Source organism: Lithobates pipiens, unplaced genomic scaffold (genome assembly GCF_037356315.1).
Source record: "Lithobates pipiens isolate NorthernLeopardFrog02 unplaced genomic scaffold, aLitPip1_a1.2 Scaffold_22, whole genome shotgun sequence".
In the NCBI taxonomy this organism is placed as follows: Eukaryota; Metazoa; Chordata; class Amphibia; order Anura; family Ranidae; genus Lithobates; species Lithobates pipiens.
In genome coordinates, this window is record NW_027507784.1 from 170990973 (window position 1) to 171003870 (window position 12898).

A 12898-nucleotide genomic window follows, 5' to 3' on the forward strand; every position below is an offset into this window, starting at 1 on the left:
GATCAGTGAGTATGAGCTGTTTTTTACAGATTTTTACTCACTGATCACCAGTCTAGTGTAAACACACGTGTAAAACACAATGTCTCCAAAACACACGTCCCCAAATAATAAAAACACCTGCCCCCCACATATGTCCCACTAAAATCACATGTGCCGATGATCACCTGCACACATCTGTACATGATCATTTGCGTACAAATGCCCGTGATCACACAAACCAATTATTATACACTTAATAGATTTTTATTTTTTATTTTTTTACAAAAAACATGTAGCAGAAAACATTTTGGCTTAAATTTATGACAAAATTCGATTTTATTGGATTTCTTTTAAAATAGAAAGAAGAAAATATAGTTTTTTTTCCAAATTTTATTTGTTAACCAGTTTTAACCAGAGACCCCTAGTAGGGGCTCGCAGTACCCTTCCAGGTCAGCAAGATGACCTTTTTTGCGTAACAATAGAGGATACAAAGCAGTCTCTTGGCCCTGGAGGGACCTACGAGGTCACCAAAGATGCCCAAGAGACAGTTCTTGGGGTTAAGTATATTGGGGAGACCCAGTGCTAAGGAGAGAAAGGCACCTATGTTCACCCAGAAGTTCTGTACTATAGGACAAGTCCAGAAGCAGTGGAGGAAGTCAGCTATGTGTACAGATTTTCGAAAGCATTCAGCCGAGGGGGGTATGCCCATTTTTTTTCGTTTTAACTGGAGTAAGGTGGGATTGGTGAAAGACCTCGAGTTGAATTATCCTATCTCTGGAAGAGATGACTGAGGTCTTAAAGGTGTCACAGAATTCAGACCAGTCTTCTTCCGTGATAGGGATGTCTAAGCCCTTGTACTCATGGTCGGAAAATTCCGAACACAAAATCCGTCAGATTTTTTCAGACGGATTTTGTCCGAAACTCGTTTATAGTATCCAACAGCTTTGGTCTCGTAATTTGATCTGAGCATGCGTGGCACTTTGTCCGACTGGAATTCTCTACAAACGATCGGACAAAGTCTGATCGGATCATGTTGTCCGAAAAATTTATATCCAGCTCTCAAACTTTGTTGGTCGGACATTCCGACGGAAAAAGTCCGATGGAGCCCACACACGGTCAGATGATCCGACAACACGGTCCGATCGGACATTTTCCATCGGAATTTCTGACCGTGTGTACAAGGGCTAAGGAGTCCCATTTCTGTTGTGCTGCCCTGAACCTAGGATTAGAGTTTGTCACTAGGGCTGAGTAATAGGTAGATATAAGTTTTGTCTGGTCCAGAGCACTTATGAGCTTTTCCAGGTCAGGGGTCTCTAGGGGACTAGCTAAGGAGCCAAACTGTGCTCGTACAGCATGTCTGAGTTGGAAGTAATAGAATAGATAGGTACATGGCAAATCGAAGTCTAATCTCATCTGGGAGAAGGATTTGAAACCCTGAGGAGTGTATATATGGCATAATTATTTGATCCCCTTGGATGTCCATCTTTTAGGGACAGGTAGGGAGTTTAGTTCCTTAAGCATAGGGTTATACCAGAGTGGACTATTGGGAGAGGCCAACCAAGAGTCAGAGGTACGTTTGACTGTCACTATTTTAAACAAATCGAGAAAGTATGTATGATAGACATTCCAGGTCCTGGAGGCGTGCATCTGCTGTATATTATGTTATGTAGTGTTTCAAACGAGGAAACTAATGCCGCGTACACACGGGCGGACTGTATGGCATACTTAGTCCGTCGTACAATCCGACGGACAGTCCGTCATACTTTTGACTGAACGGACTTGACCACACACGGATACCCAAACAGTCCGTCGAAAGCTTGCGCGATGACGTGTACAGCACGTACGACGGGACTAGAAATAGGAAGTCCAATACACAGCAAAGCACCCTTCCGCCGTGTAAATCCTTTCTGGGCATGCGCCATTCTTAGTCCGTCGAACTAGCCTACTGACGAGCGGATTGTCCGCTGAAACCAAAGTACGACGGACAGAATTTTGAAAAATCCGAAATACTTAGTACGCCAGACTGCGCGCTGAAAAAGTCAGCTGAAGCCCACACACGAGCGGACTGTCCGCTGAAATGTGTTTCGACGGACTAAGTACGCCATACAGTCCGCCCGTGTGTACGCGGCATATGGCTCCTTCGGTAGTTTTACACATGCTATTCAAGTCAGGGTGTAGCCAGTGATGGATATTAACTGATTGAGATGCCTGATAGTAGTGATAGAAGTCAGGGAATGCTAACCCTGCCAGGTGGGACGGGAGACGAAGTGTCTCTAGTGCGACTCTAGGGGGTCATCCATTCCAAAGGAAGGTGGTGCAGATAGAGTCTATGCTCTTAAAAATGGATTTAGGGATTTTGCAAGGGGAATTAGCCATGAAATACAGCAGCTTAGGTGTATATATATCATTTTAAGGATATTGGCTTGTCCCATAAGGTCTAGCGGTAAGTCTTTCCACTGTTTGGTCTGAGTCTGCAATTGGAGTAGTAGAGGGCCTAAATTATTGGTTATATAGAGGGATAATGGCAGTTGAATTATAACTCCTAATTACCGAAATGAGGTGGCTATTTGCAGTTTGGAGTCTGGTTTGATTTCTGAAGTAAGAGCTTGATCTAGGGGAAAGAGGATTGACTTGTCCCAATTCACTCGGAATCCGGAGAAGTCACAAAATGTATTAATGACAGCTGATTGGTAAGGGAGTCATGTGGGTCGGCTAGGTAGACTAGTGTGTCATTTGTATAAAGAGATATTCGTTCCCCTATGTCATTTATCAGGAGACCTCTGATGACTGGGGAGCTACGGATCTAAATCGCAAGGGGTTCCATGGCCAGGGCGAACAGTAGGGGAGGTGAATGGCAACCCTGCCTGGTGCCTCTGGTGATAGGGAAGGTCTCGGTAACTTGAGAATTCATTTGTATATGGGCCAGTGGTAGGGTATATGAGTCCCCCTTCTCCAACTCCTGTGTCAGTGGATTATTTAGTCCCCCCCCCCCCCATCTCAGTCACCCCTGTGTGTCTGTGGTGGCCAGATTCCACACAATGTGCCTGACTCCTGCCCTGAGCGACTCACTCACTGTCTAATTGAGAGTCAGCTAGACTCCATCAGGGCAGAGCGAGCAACAGGTGGCAGCTTGTCCTGGTGGCGGCCCATGCTCTCCGATGACGGGTGACGTCACTCGTCATCCAGAGAGCCGGCCGCAGCTCACTGAATTAAAGAGACCTCGCACTGCCTGAACAACTCCATCTGCGCTGTGGCCAATCAGTGAGATGCGTGGTGGTGCCCGCCGCTACGATTCAGAGGAGTCAGATGCCTTACGGTAGCTTCAAGGGCCTTATATTACAGTGAGAGGCGAAACTGGAAGTAGGTCTTATTTTTGGGTGATGTCTTACTTTCGGGGAAAGACGGTAGAATGGATGCCCGTCGTCTTTATGAGTATTTTGGTGCCACTTGTGAGGAGATTGGACCCAGGATGCCAGTAGGATGGATAGTTAGAGCCGGAGCTGTGGATCTAAGCTGCTGCTCTCATGAACCTCAGACCATGCCCCAACCCCCATTTCTTCTCTAACCCTCCTTTCCCCCCCCCCCACTCTCTCTTCCTCCTCTCTATCTTTTCAACACCTCTTGTTTCTATCCGGTGCTAACACATCGGCTATCGACTTTTTGTGGTCGGTGAAAACTTTCTCCATTCCCTCAACTACTCCCTTAAAATACGGCTCATGACAGGAAAATTAAAGAGGTCATGCGGGGTGCAGAGGACTCCTACTCAGTAGACATACATTCTGCCTTTATTTCATTAGGAGACTTTGAGTAAAGTGCTCTCATGTTTGTGTAAAAAATAGATAAAGTGATGTTTAGCCTGTTCTGCCATTGTATTATACCTTGTTGGGTGTTCTGTATCTCCATATGTTCTAGCTTGTTAAATAATTTACAAAAAAAAATGCATAACATATTTAAAACAAAATTGTAAACAAAAATGATAAATAATTAAATTATTATTATATATCACTAACCCCCGAGGAGCTGCTGGTTAGATTGGGCTTACCGTTACCTTCTTTTCTCCTCAATTCACGTCTAGGGGTGTCCCGTGGTAGATAGCCCAGTAACTCGAGAGACTGACAACAGATCCACTTAAAGGGATTTTATTTGCAGACTGTAGACAATAAACAGTCTCTTAACCATTTTCAGACCGGACCATTTTGCTGGCTTAAGACCAGACCACTTTTTGCGATTCGGCACGGTGTCGCTTTAACTGACAATTGCGCAGTTGTGCGACGTGGTTCCCAAACAAAATTGACGTTCTTTTTTTCCCCACAAATAGAGCTTTCTTTTGGTGGTATTTGATCACCCCTGCGTTTTTTTGCGCTATAAACAAAAAAAAAGAGCGACAATTTTGAAAAATACACATATTTTTTACTTTTTGCTGTAATAAATATCCCCCCAAAATACATAAAAAAATGTTTTTTCCTCAGTTTAGGCCGATGCGTATTCTTCTACATATTTTTGGTAAAAAAAAAAAAAAAATTGCAATAAGCAATTATTGATTGGTTTGCGCAAAATTTATAGCGTTTACAAAATAGGGGATAGTTTTATGGCATTTTTTTAATTAATAATTTTTTTTTTTTTACTAGTAATGGCAGTGATTTTTATTGTGACTGCAACATTATGGCGGACACATCAGACATTTTTGGGAACACTGTCATTTATACAGCAATCAGTGCTATACAAATGCACCGATTCCTGTGTAAATGACACTGGCAGTGAAGGGGTTAACCAGGAGGTGGCAGTGTAGGGGTTAAGTGTGTCCTAGGGGCGTGTTACTAACTGTGGGGGGCTGGGCTGTGCGTTAGTGAACACTGATCTCTGCTCCAATCACAGGGAGTAGAGATCAGTGTCACTTGTTGCTAGGCAGAACTGGGAGATGCTGTTTACATCGGCATCTCCCCGTGAGACGATCACAGGTATTCCCGTGGCGATCGAGTCCGTGGGACCCGCGACCGGACTCACGGGGGTCCCCACCGACACGCAGGATGGCAATTTGAAATGGACGTACCTGTACGTCAGTTTGCCTGCCCGTGCCATTCTGCCTACGTACATCGTCGTACGCAGGTCGGGAAGTGGTTAAAATGGGATCAGAGGGTTGGAAAGGAAATTCAGGTACTCTTAGTGTCAAAGTCATGTATTGAAGAATTTGCTTACTTTGATTGCATCCAGAAAATAGCCATTCGCAACTGGATGTTCATTAAATTTGGACAGTCCTTTTCTCACAAGGTCTAGCAGCCAACAAGGTGCTTACTCAGGAACAAGTCTCTGCCACAGACGTTGTAGAACATACAAGATATGTCTCTGCCAAAGATGTTGTTGTAGAACACGTAGGAAAACTAAACTTGAAGAACACTCGTAGGATACCTGGATCTTTCAGCCAGCTTGGCGATATCCACGAGACCGGATTCTCTTGGGTACTCCAGCTCCTCCAGGCTCTTACTAAGAAACCAACCCATATGTGGCCTTCTTCTGCAGAGTCCTCCTGTCACGTACCTGGTAGGTGAGCCCGGAATGCAGGGAGCGGCCTCTCGTAGCCCCTGGCTCGAGAACCCCTGTGGTAACAGAGATTCAAAAGTTCAGGGGGCACAAGTGCCTGGCAAGTGAAGGCAGGTCCGGATAACCAACAGCAACACAGACAGCAGTTGGCAGGAGACAGCAGGCACAGGCAGGAGGACTGGCAAGGCAGACGGTCATCAGCGGAGACAGCAGGCACTGGCAGATCTAGGCAGGAACAGCAGGAGGCTGACAGCGGAGGCAGCAGGCACAGGCAGATCCGGACGGATCGGTGGGTAACAGCAGAGTCGGATACAGGCCGGGTCGGCAGCAGGCGGGCAACAACAGTACAAGGGTAGAGGCAGAGACGTGGTCAGACAGGCAGGTAGTCGGTGGCAGGCAGCAAACGAACGTGGTCAAGAACAAGCAGGGTCACAGGAATCAAGGCAACAGGTAACTGGTAACAGAATCTCCGAACACGCTGTAGACTGGACAGCAAGAGGGAAATGGAGGCAGAGTCCTTAAGAAACCTTTAGGGCGCCAAAGCGGTCGCACGACGAGTCTGCGTGCCCCCGCGGGTGGCTGTGCACCCGTTCGTGACCCCGCGCACCCGCGTGCGCTCGTTCGCCACATCGCGCACCCACGTGCGCCCGATCGTGCCAGTGCGCACCCGCGTGCGTCTGTTCGCGTTAACACGCGCTAAAGAGAAACGACGGGTTCTCAACGACAGGCCTCTGCGGGCAGATCTCCCAAGAGCGATCGGAACGCCAGGACGTTCGTGACATTGCCCCCCCCCCCAAGGGGCAGCCTCCGGATGCCCAGTTGTGCCATCTTATCCGGGTGGGATCTCTTAAAAGCACAAATTAGTCTCTTCGCGTGGATGTTGGATTCCGGTTCCCAAGAGTTCTCTTCAGGCCCGTACCCTTTCCATTTAACCAGGAATTGAATCTGGTTCCGTCTCTTCCTACAGTCTAGTATGGATTCAACCTCGATCTCGATTTCCCCATCGAAAATCATGGGTTCTGGAGGATTGGTAATTCGATCGGCAAAAGAATCCGGAACTGCAGGCTTGAGTAACGATGCGTGGAAAACTGGGTGAATCCGAAAAGATTCTGGAAGCTTTAGCTCGAATGCCACACTATTCAGTTTCCTCATGATTGGGAAGGGACCCACAAATTTCGGCCCCAACTTCTTGGATGGGCAAGACAGCTTGAGATTCAGGGTGGACAGCCAGACCTGATCCCCGACCTTGAGGTCCAGTTCCCCCCTTCTCTTCCTATCAAATACCTCTTTATTGTATTCCTGCGACTTGGTCAAGGTTTCTTGCAAAAGCTTGTTATTTGACTCAAAGAAGTTGAGGTTCTCCTGCACCGCTGGTACCAGACACTCAGGAAGGTTGCCAGACAGAAATAGTGGGTGGAAGCCAAAGTTCGCAAAAAACGGGGATTGCTTGGTGGCAGAGTGAACTGAATTATTGTAGGCGAATTCAGCCAAGGGTAGAAGCGGGGCCCAGTCGTCTTGAGAGAAGGACGAGAAGCAGCGTAGATACTGCTCCAGCGTCTGGTTAGTCCTTTCGGTCTGGCCGTTGGTCTGGGGGTGATATGCTGAAGACAAGCGGAGATCAATTTTCAGAGCTCCGCAGAGCGCTCTCCAAAACCTCGAAGTGAACTGCACCCCCCTGTCAGATGTGATATTAGCGGGGATGCCGTGGAGTCTCACAATTTCTCTAATGAAGGTCTTGGCCGTCTCTGTGGCTGAAGGAGTGCCCCTCATGTGCAGGAAGTGGGCCATCTTGGTAAGCCTATCTACCACGACGAAAATCGTAGAGTACTCTTCCGAAGGGGGTAACTCGACGATGAAATCCATGGAGATCATCCTCCATGGTCTGTCAGGAACGGGCAGTGGTTTCAGCAGACCCCAGGCTCTTGACTTACTGCTCTTGCTTCGGATGCAGGTGATACAAGCCTCTACATATTTCCTGCAGTCATCTTTCATTCGTGGCCACCAGAACGTGCGTCGGAGTAACTCCAAGGTCTTGTGTACCCCAAAATGGCCGGCCAACAGATGGTCGTGACAGGCGGCCAGAACCAAAGTCCGTACTTCCTGGGGGACAAAGATCTTGCCCTCGTACCAAAGAAGATCATTACTAGAAGACAGCGGGATGCCAGGTGGAGGAGTAGTGCCTACGGAGGCCTGCTTAACTTGAGACACTAAATCCCCCTGGAGCAGGAGGAAGCTCCCCGCGGAGAGGATGGTATCCGAAGACGGAGAACTTTCTGGTTGACCGTACATGCGCGACAGGGCGTCGGGCTTGATGTTCTTGGATCCTGGATGGTAGGTAATGTGTAATGAAAACCTGGAGAAAAAGAGCGCCCACCTGGCCTGACGTGGTTTCAACCTCTTTGCTGATTTAAGGTATTCTAGGTTCTTATGGTCTGTATAAACCAGGATCGGGTGGGTGGCGCCCTCAAGAAGGTAGCGCCATTCCTCGAGTGCTGCCTTTATTGCCAATAGCTCGCAATCACCGACGACGTAGTTCTTTTCTGCGTCAGACAGTTTACGGGAGAAGAAGGCAACCGGGTGCAGCAAAGACTTGGGCCCTTGTCTCTGGGAGAGCACTGCCCCTACCGCTATTTCTGAAGCATCCACTTCTAGGATGTATGGTAGAGCGGAATCCGGATGCTTTAGGACGGAAGCCGATACAAACAAGTCCTTCAGAGTCTTGAAAGCCTCTTGCGCTTCGGGGGTCCATCGGAACTTCTGACCCTGTTTGGTCAATCCGGTGATGGGGGAAATGATAGAGGAGAATCCCCTAATAAATTTAAGATAGAAATTAGCGAACCCTACGAACCGCTGAACCCCCTTCTTATCGGAAGGAGCGGGCCAGTCCTGGATAGCAGAGACCTTCTGGGGATCCATCTCGACCCCTTTTACGGAAATGACCAGACCAAGAAACTGGATGCTCTGTTGTTCGAAGATACATTTTTCGGGTTTGGCATAAAGGCCGTGAAGACAGAGACGAGGCAGGACATACTTGACGTGTTCTCGGTGGTCGGCTAGAGTGGAGGAAAAGATTAGAATATCATCAAGATAAATTATTACGAATAAGTCAAGGTAGTCTCTAAAAATATCATTGACAAAGTGTTGGAATGTGGCTGGGGCATTGCACAATCCAAACGGCATTACAAGATATTCAAAGTGCCCGAAGCGGGTACGGAAGGCAGTCTTCCATTCGTCACCCCTCCAAATGCGGACGAGGTTATAGTCACCCCGAAGGTCCAGCTTGGAGAATACTTTAGCAGAACCAAGTCTCTGAAAAAGTTTGGGTACTAGTGGCAGGGGGTAGCGATTCTTAATGGTAATTTTATTCAATGCCCGATAGTCCACACACGGGCGTAGGGAATGGTCCTTCTTTTCAACAAAGAAAATCCCTGCACCTGCCAGGGAGGTGGAAGGTCGGATAAATCCCTTCTCAAGGTTGTCATCTAGGTAAGACCTCAGGGTACCCAGCTCAGTCTCAGATAAGGGGAAGATTCTTCCGAAAGGAATCTCTGCCCCAGGTAGTAATTCAATAGGGCAATCGTATGGCCTATGGGGTGGTAGGGTTTCGGCCCCCTTTTTACTGAATACATCCAGGAAATCGTGGTAGTCCTTGGGTACGGCTTGTCGGGTCTCAGCGTCTGTTTCCAAACAGAGGAGGGCAGAAGAGTTCCTATCATCAACGGGGCAACAATGCTGACGGCAATAGTCCGAAGGGAACTCAATCCTTCCAGTGGCCCAGTCGATGCGTGGGTTGTGTGCTCTCAACCAAGGCATGCCTAGAATGATGGGAAACAGTGGCGACTTAATAACATCTAGGCATAAGAATTCCTGGTGGGTCCCGGCAATGGTAGCAGATAAGGGGGTAGTCTCCTGGGTCACTGGTCCGGATTCAAGGGTAGAACCATCGGCCAAAAACACTGAAAGTCCCTTCTCTCTAGGCCAAAGGGGAATCTTGTTCTTTAGAGCGAAGGACGAATCCACAAAGCCACTACACGCCCCGGAGTCAATAACTGCGTGAGTTGGAACAGTCCTTTCTGGAAGCTGTAAAAGAACAGGGACAGCCAGGTGAGTAGTGTTGTTAGGCAGCACGGGCAAGGGAACAGATGGAATGAAAAGGCACTTACGCATCTTAGCTGGGCAAGTGCGAACAAAGTGTCCTGATCCTCCGCAGTAAAGACAAAGGTTTCCAACCCGGCGACGTTGACGTTCCTCAGGTGTCAGGGATGGACGGAGTAACCCCAGCTGCATGGGTTCCGGAAGATCCAGTGTGGCTGTGGCGGGAGCAGGTGGGACCGCATGAGTGGAGCTGGGTACACGTGGCAACATCCAGACGGGGCGTGTGGCTGTGGAAGAACGTTCCTGGCGACGCTCTCTTAGACGTCTGTCGATTTGGACCGAAATGTCTATGAGGGCTTCCAGAGTCTCAGGGATGCCTATACGTGCCAGTTCATCCTTCAGTGGTTCAGACAGGCCCAAACGGAACTGGTACCGAAGGGCTGCGTCGTTCCAGTCTGTGTCGGAGCTCCAGCGTCGGAATTCCGACACGTAATCCTCCACGGGCCTGCGACCTTGTTGCAGGGCGTGTAAGGCTGCCTCTGCGGTCGCAGCAAGTTGAGGGTCTTCATAAAGTCTTGACATTGCCAGGAAAAAGGTGTCCAAAGTGTCTAGAGATGGATCCAGAAGGCGGTGTGCCCAGGCCTGCGGTTCGTCCGTCAATAGGGAAATGACGAACCCCACTTTGGTCGCCTCGAGGGAGAAGGTCCTTGGTTGTAAGGCGAAAAAGAGTTCGCAGGAGTTGCGGAAGGCTCTAAACTTATTCCGGTTGCCCGAAAATCGTTCCGGAGTAGGGACCCTGGGTTCGGGTGGCATCATCACCACTGATGGTGGGGCATGGGGCCTGGAGGCAACTGGCGAGGGCGCAGATAGAGCTTGAACTTGTTCCTCCAGTCTGCCATAACCTTTCTGCAGATTCTTCACCGCCTGGGTAAGGCCGGCAAGATGGCGGCAGAGCTTGTCCATAGGGGAGGCTCCCTGCGTAGGCTCGGACATGGCTGTCCAGTACTGTCACGTACCTGGTAGGCGAGTCCGGAATGCAGGGAGCGGCCTCTCGTAGCCCCTGGCTCGAGAACCCCTGGAGGTGGTAACAGAGATTCAAAAGTTCAGAGGGCACAAGTGCCTGGCAAGCAGGCACAGGCAGGAGGACTGGCAAGGCAGACGGTCGTCAGCGGAGACAGCAGGCACTGGCAGATCTAGGCAGGAACAGCAGGAGGCCGACAGCGGAGGCAGCAGGCACAGGCAGATCCGGACGGATCGGTGGGTAACAGCAGAGTCGGATACAGGCCGGGTCGGCAGCAGGCGGGCAACAACAGTACAAGGGTAGAGGCAGAGATGTGGTCAGACAGGCAGGTAGTCAGTGGCAGGCAGCAAACGAACGTGGTCAAGAACAAGCCGGGGCACAGGAATCAAGGCAACAGGCAACTGGTAACAGAATCTCCGAACACGCTGTAGACTGGACAGCAAGAGGGAAACGGAGGCAGAGTCCTTAAGAAACCTTTAGGGCGCCAAAGCGGTCGCACGACGAGTCTGCGTGCCCCCGCGGGTGGCCGTGCGCCCGTTCGTGACCCCACGCACCCGCGTGCGCTCGTTCGCCACATCGCGCACCCGCGTGCGCCCGATCGTAACAGCACGCACCCGCGTGCGTCCGTTCGCGTTAACACGCGCTAAAGAGAAACGACGGGTTCTCAACGACAGGCCTCTGCGGGCAGATCTCCCAAGAGCGATCGGAACGCCAGGACGGTCGTGACACCTCCCCTGGATAGCATGAAGTCACTGTGTCTCTCCCAAACGGGAGACGGCACCCAAACACCTCAGAATCCTCCTTTAGTCTCCTTGCCTTGGGCTAGCCAGCCACGAGACATCAAGATCGGGTGGATCCGCACCCCGGGTGATAGCCTTCCTGGGGGCTGGTCAGGAGGACCAGGACCATGAAGTCAGTACAACATTCTAGACCGGAACCCCTGAACCACGTGACATCCGCATCTTAAGTACCCCAGCAAGCACAGCGAGAGTGACACTCCCACTGGGCGGGCTCTGAGAGAGAGTAAACTTAAAGCACCCAACTAGACTGTGGTTCCATGCCTGCCAGAATAGACAGTGCCCCTCGTGGCCAGGCTGAACATCCTGTAGTCCAGTCAGACTGATGCTGAGGTCCAAATTTAGAACAATTGTACCCTAACCAAACTACAGTTCAGGTGTAACCTTCACTTTCAAAAAACGCATAGTGTGTGCTCTTCAGGAGCCGCCGCTACATATACATATATATAATATAAAAAAAAAAAAAAAAAAAAAAAAAAAACTACTGACACCACCCTCCCCCCCCCCCCGCCCTACCAACACTGTCCACTGCCCCAACCCCCTCCCCCCAAAAAGCATTGTGAATTAAAAAAAAACTAAAAATTAATTGTAAAGAAAATAATAATATGTAAAAATAAAAACTACTGACACCATCACCGCCACATACTCTCCACCCCTTCCCAGAAGCACTGTGCAAAAAAAATAAAATAATGATTTAAAGAAAATAATAAACAACAAAATTGTAAAAAAAAATAGAAAAAAAAAAAAAACGACTGACACACTGCTCCACTGACACTGCCCACTTCCCCCCCCACCCCTAATTCATTGTGAAAAACAAAACAAAAAAAGTCAATTGTAAAAAATGATTTAAATAATACAATTGTAAAAAAAAATCTTAACAAAAAATAAAGAACTACTGACATCGTCTACTGCCCCACTGACACCATCCTGCACATACTACTCACCGCTGTACATTCCTCACATGCACCTACTACCCACCGCCATACACTCTCACTGTATATTCCCAATATAACATTACTACATTCTGCACTATTTATATATATATGTCACCTCAGACTCTATTAAACCACGCCCAATATGTAGCACGTCTTAAGCCACGCCCTTCTCTCTGAACTGAGTTTTTGCAGGGTGGGTTGTCTGATATTATCGTCTCCCCTGACAGGACGAAGCACCCCGCTCCCTATGTGCGCCTCACTCTCAGCTCAAAGCCCCGCCTACAGCGCCATGGGAACAATGGGCCAAGAGGGAAGCAAAGCCCGCCCACCATCCAGGTCCTGAGCTCTCCTGTATAATTACCCGCCGACCCTCCAATCCGCCACCACCACACACCCTACGTCACACACACAGAGGCATGCTCTTATATCGTGTATCAAAGACACACAGCTCGGCTTCCTCTCTCTCACATTTCAGGACGATTATATACGGCGGTGCCGTTAGTAAATGGACACAACCACGCATATATAATACA

At 49.1% G+C, this 12898-nt stretch overlaps 1 long non-coding RNA gene across 1 annotated transcript in view; it reads right to left on the bottom strand.

Moving 5' to 3' along the window:
• LOC143924361 (uncharacterized) overlaps positions 1-12696 on the bottom strand; it is a 32126-nt gene extending 19430 nt beyond the window's left edge. The window contains exon 1 of the long non-coding RNA XR_013261857.1: positions 12481-12696. This is a non-coding gene — a long non-coding RNA (uncharacterized LOC143924361). The remainder of the gene's footprint in view (positions 1-12480) is intronic.
• Positions 12697-12898: the final 202 nt, after the last annotated feature.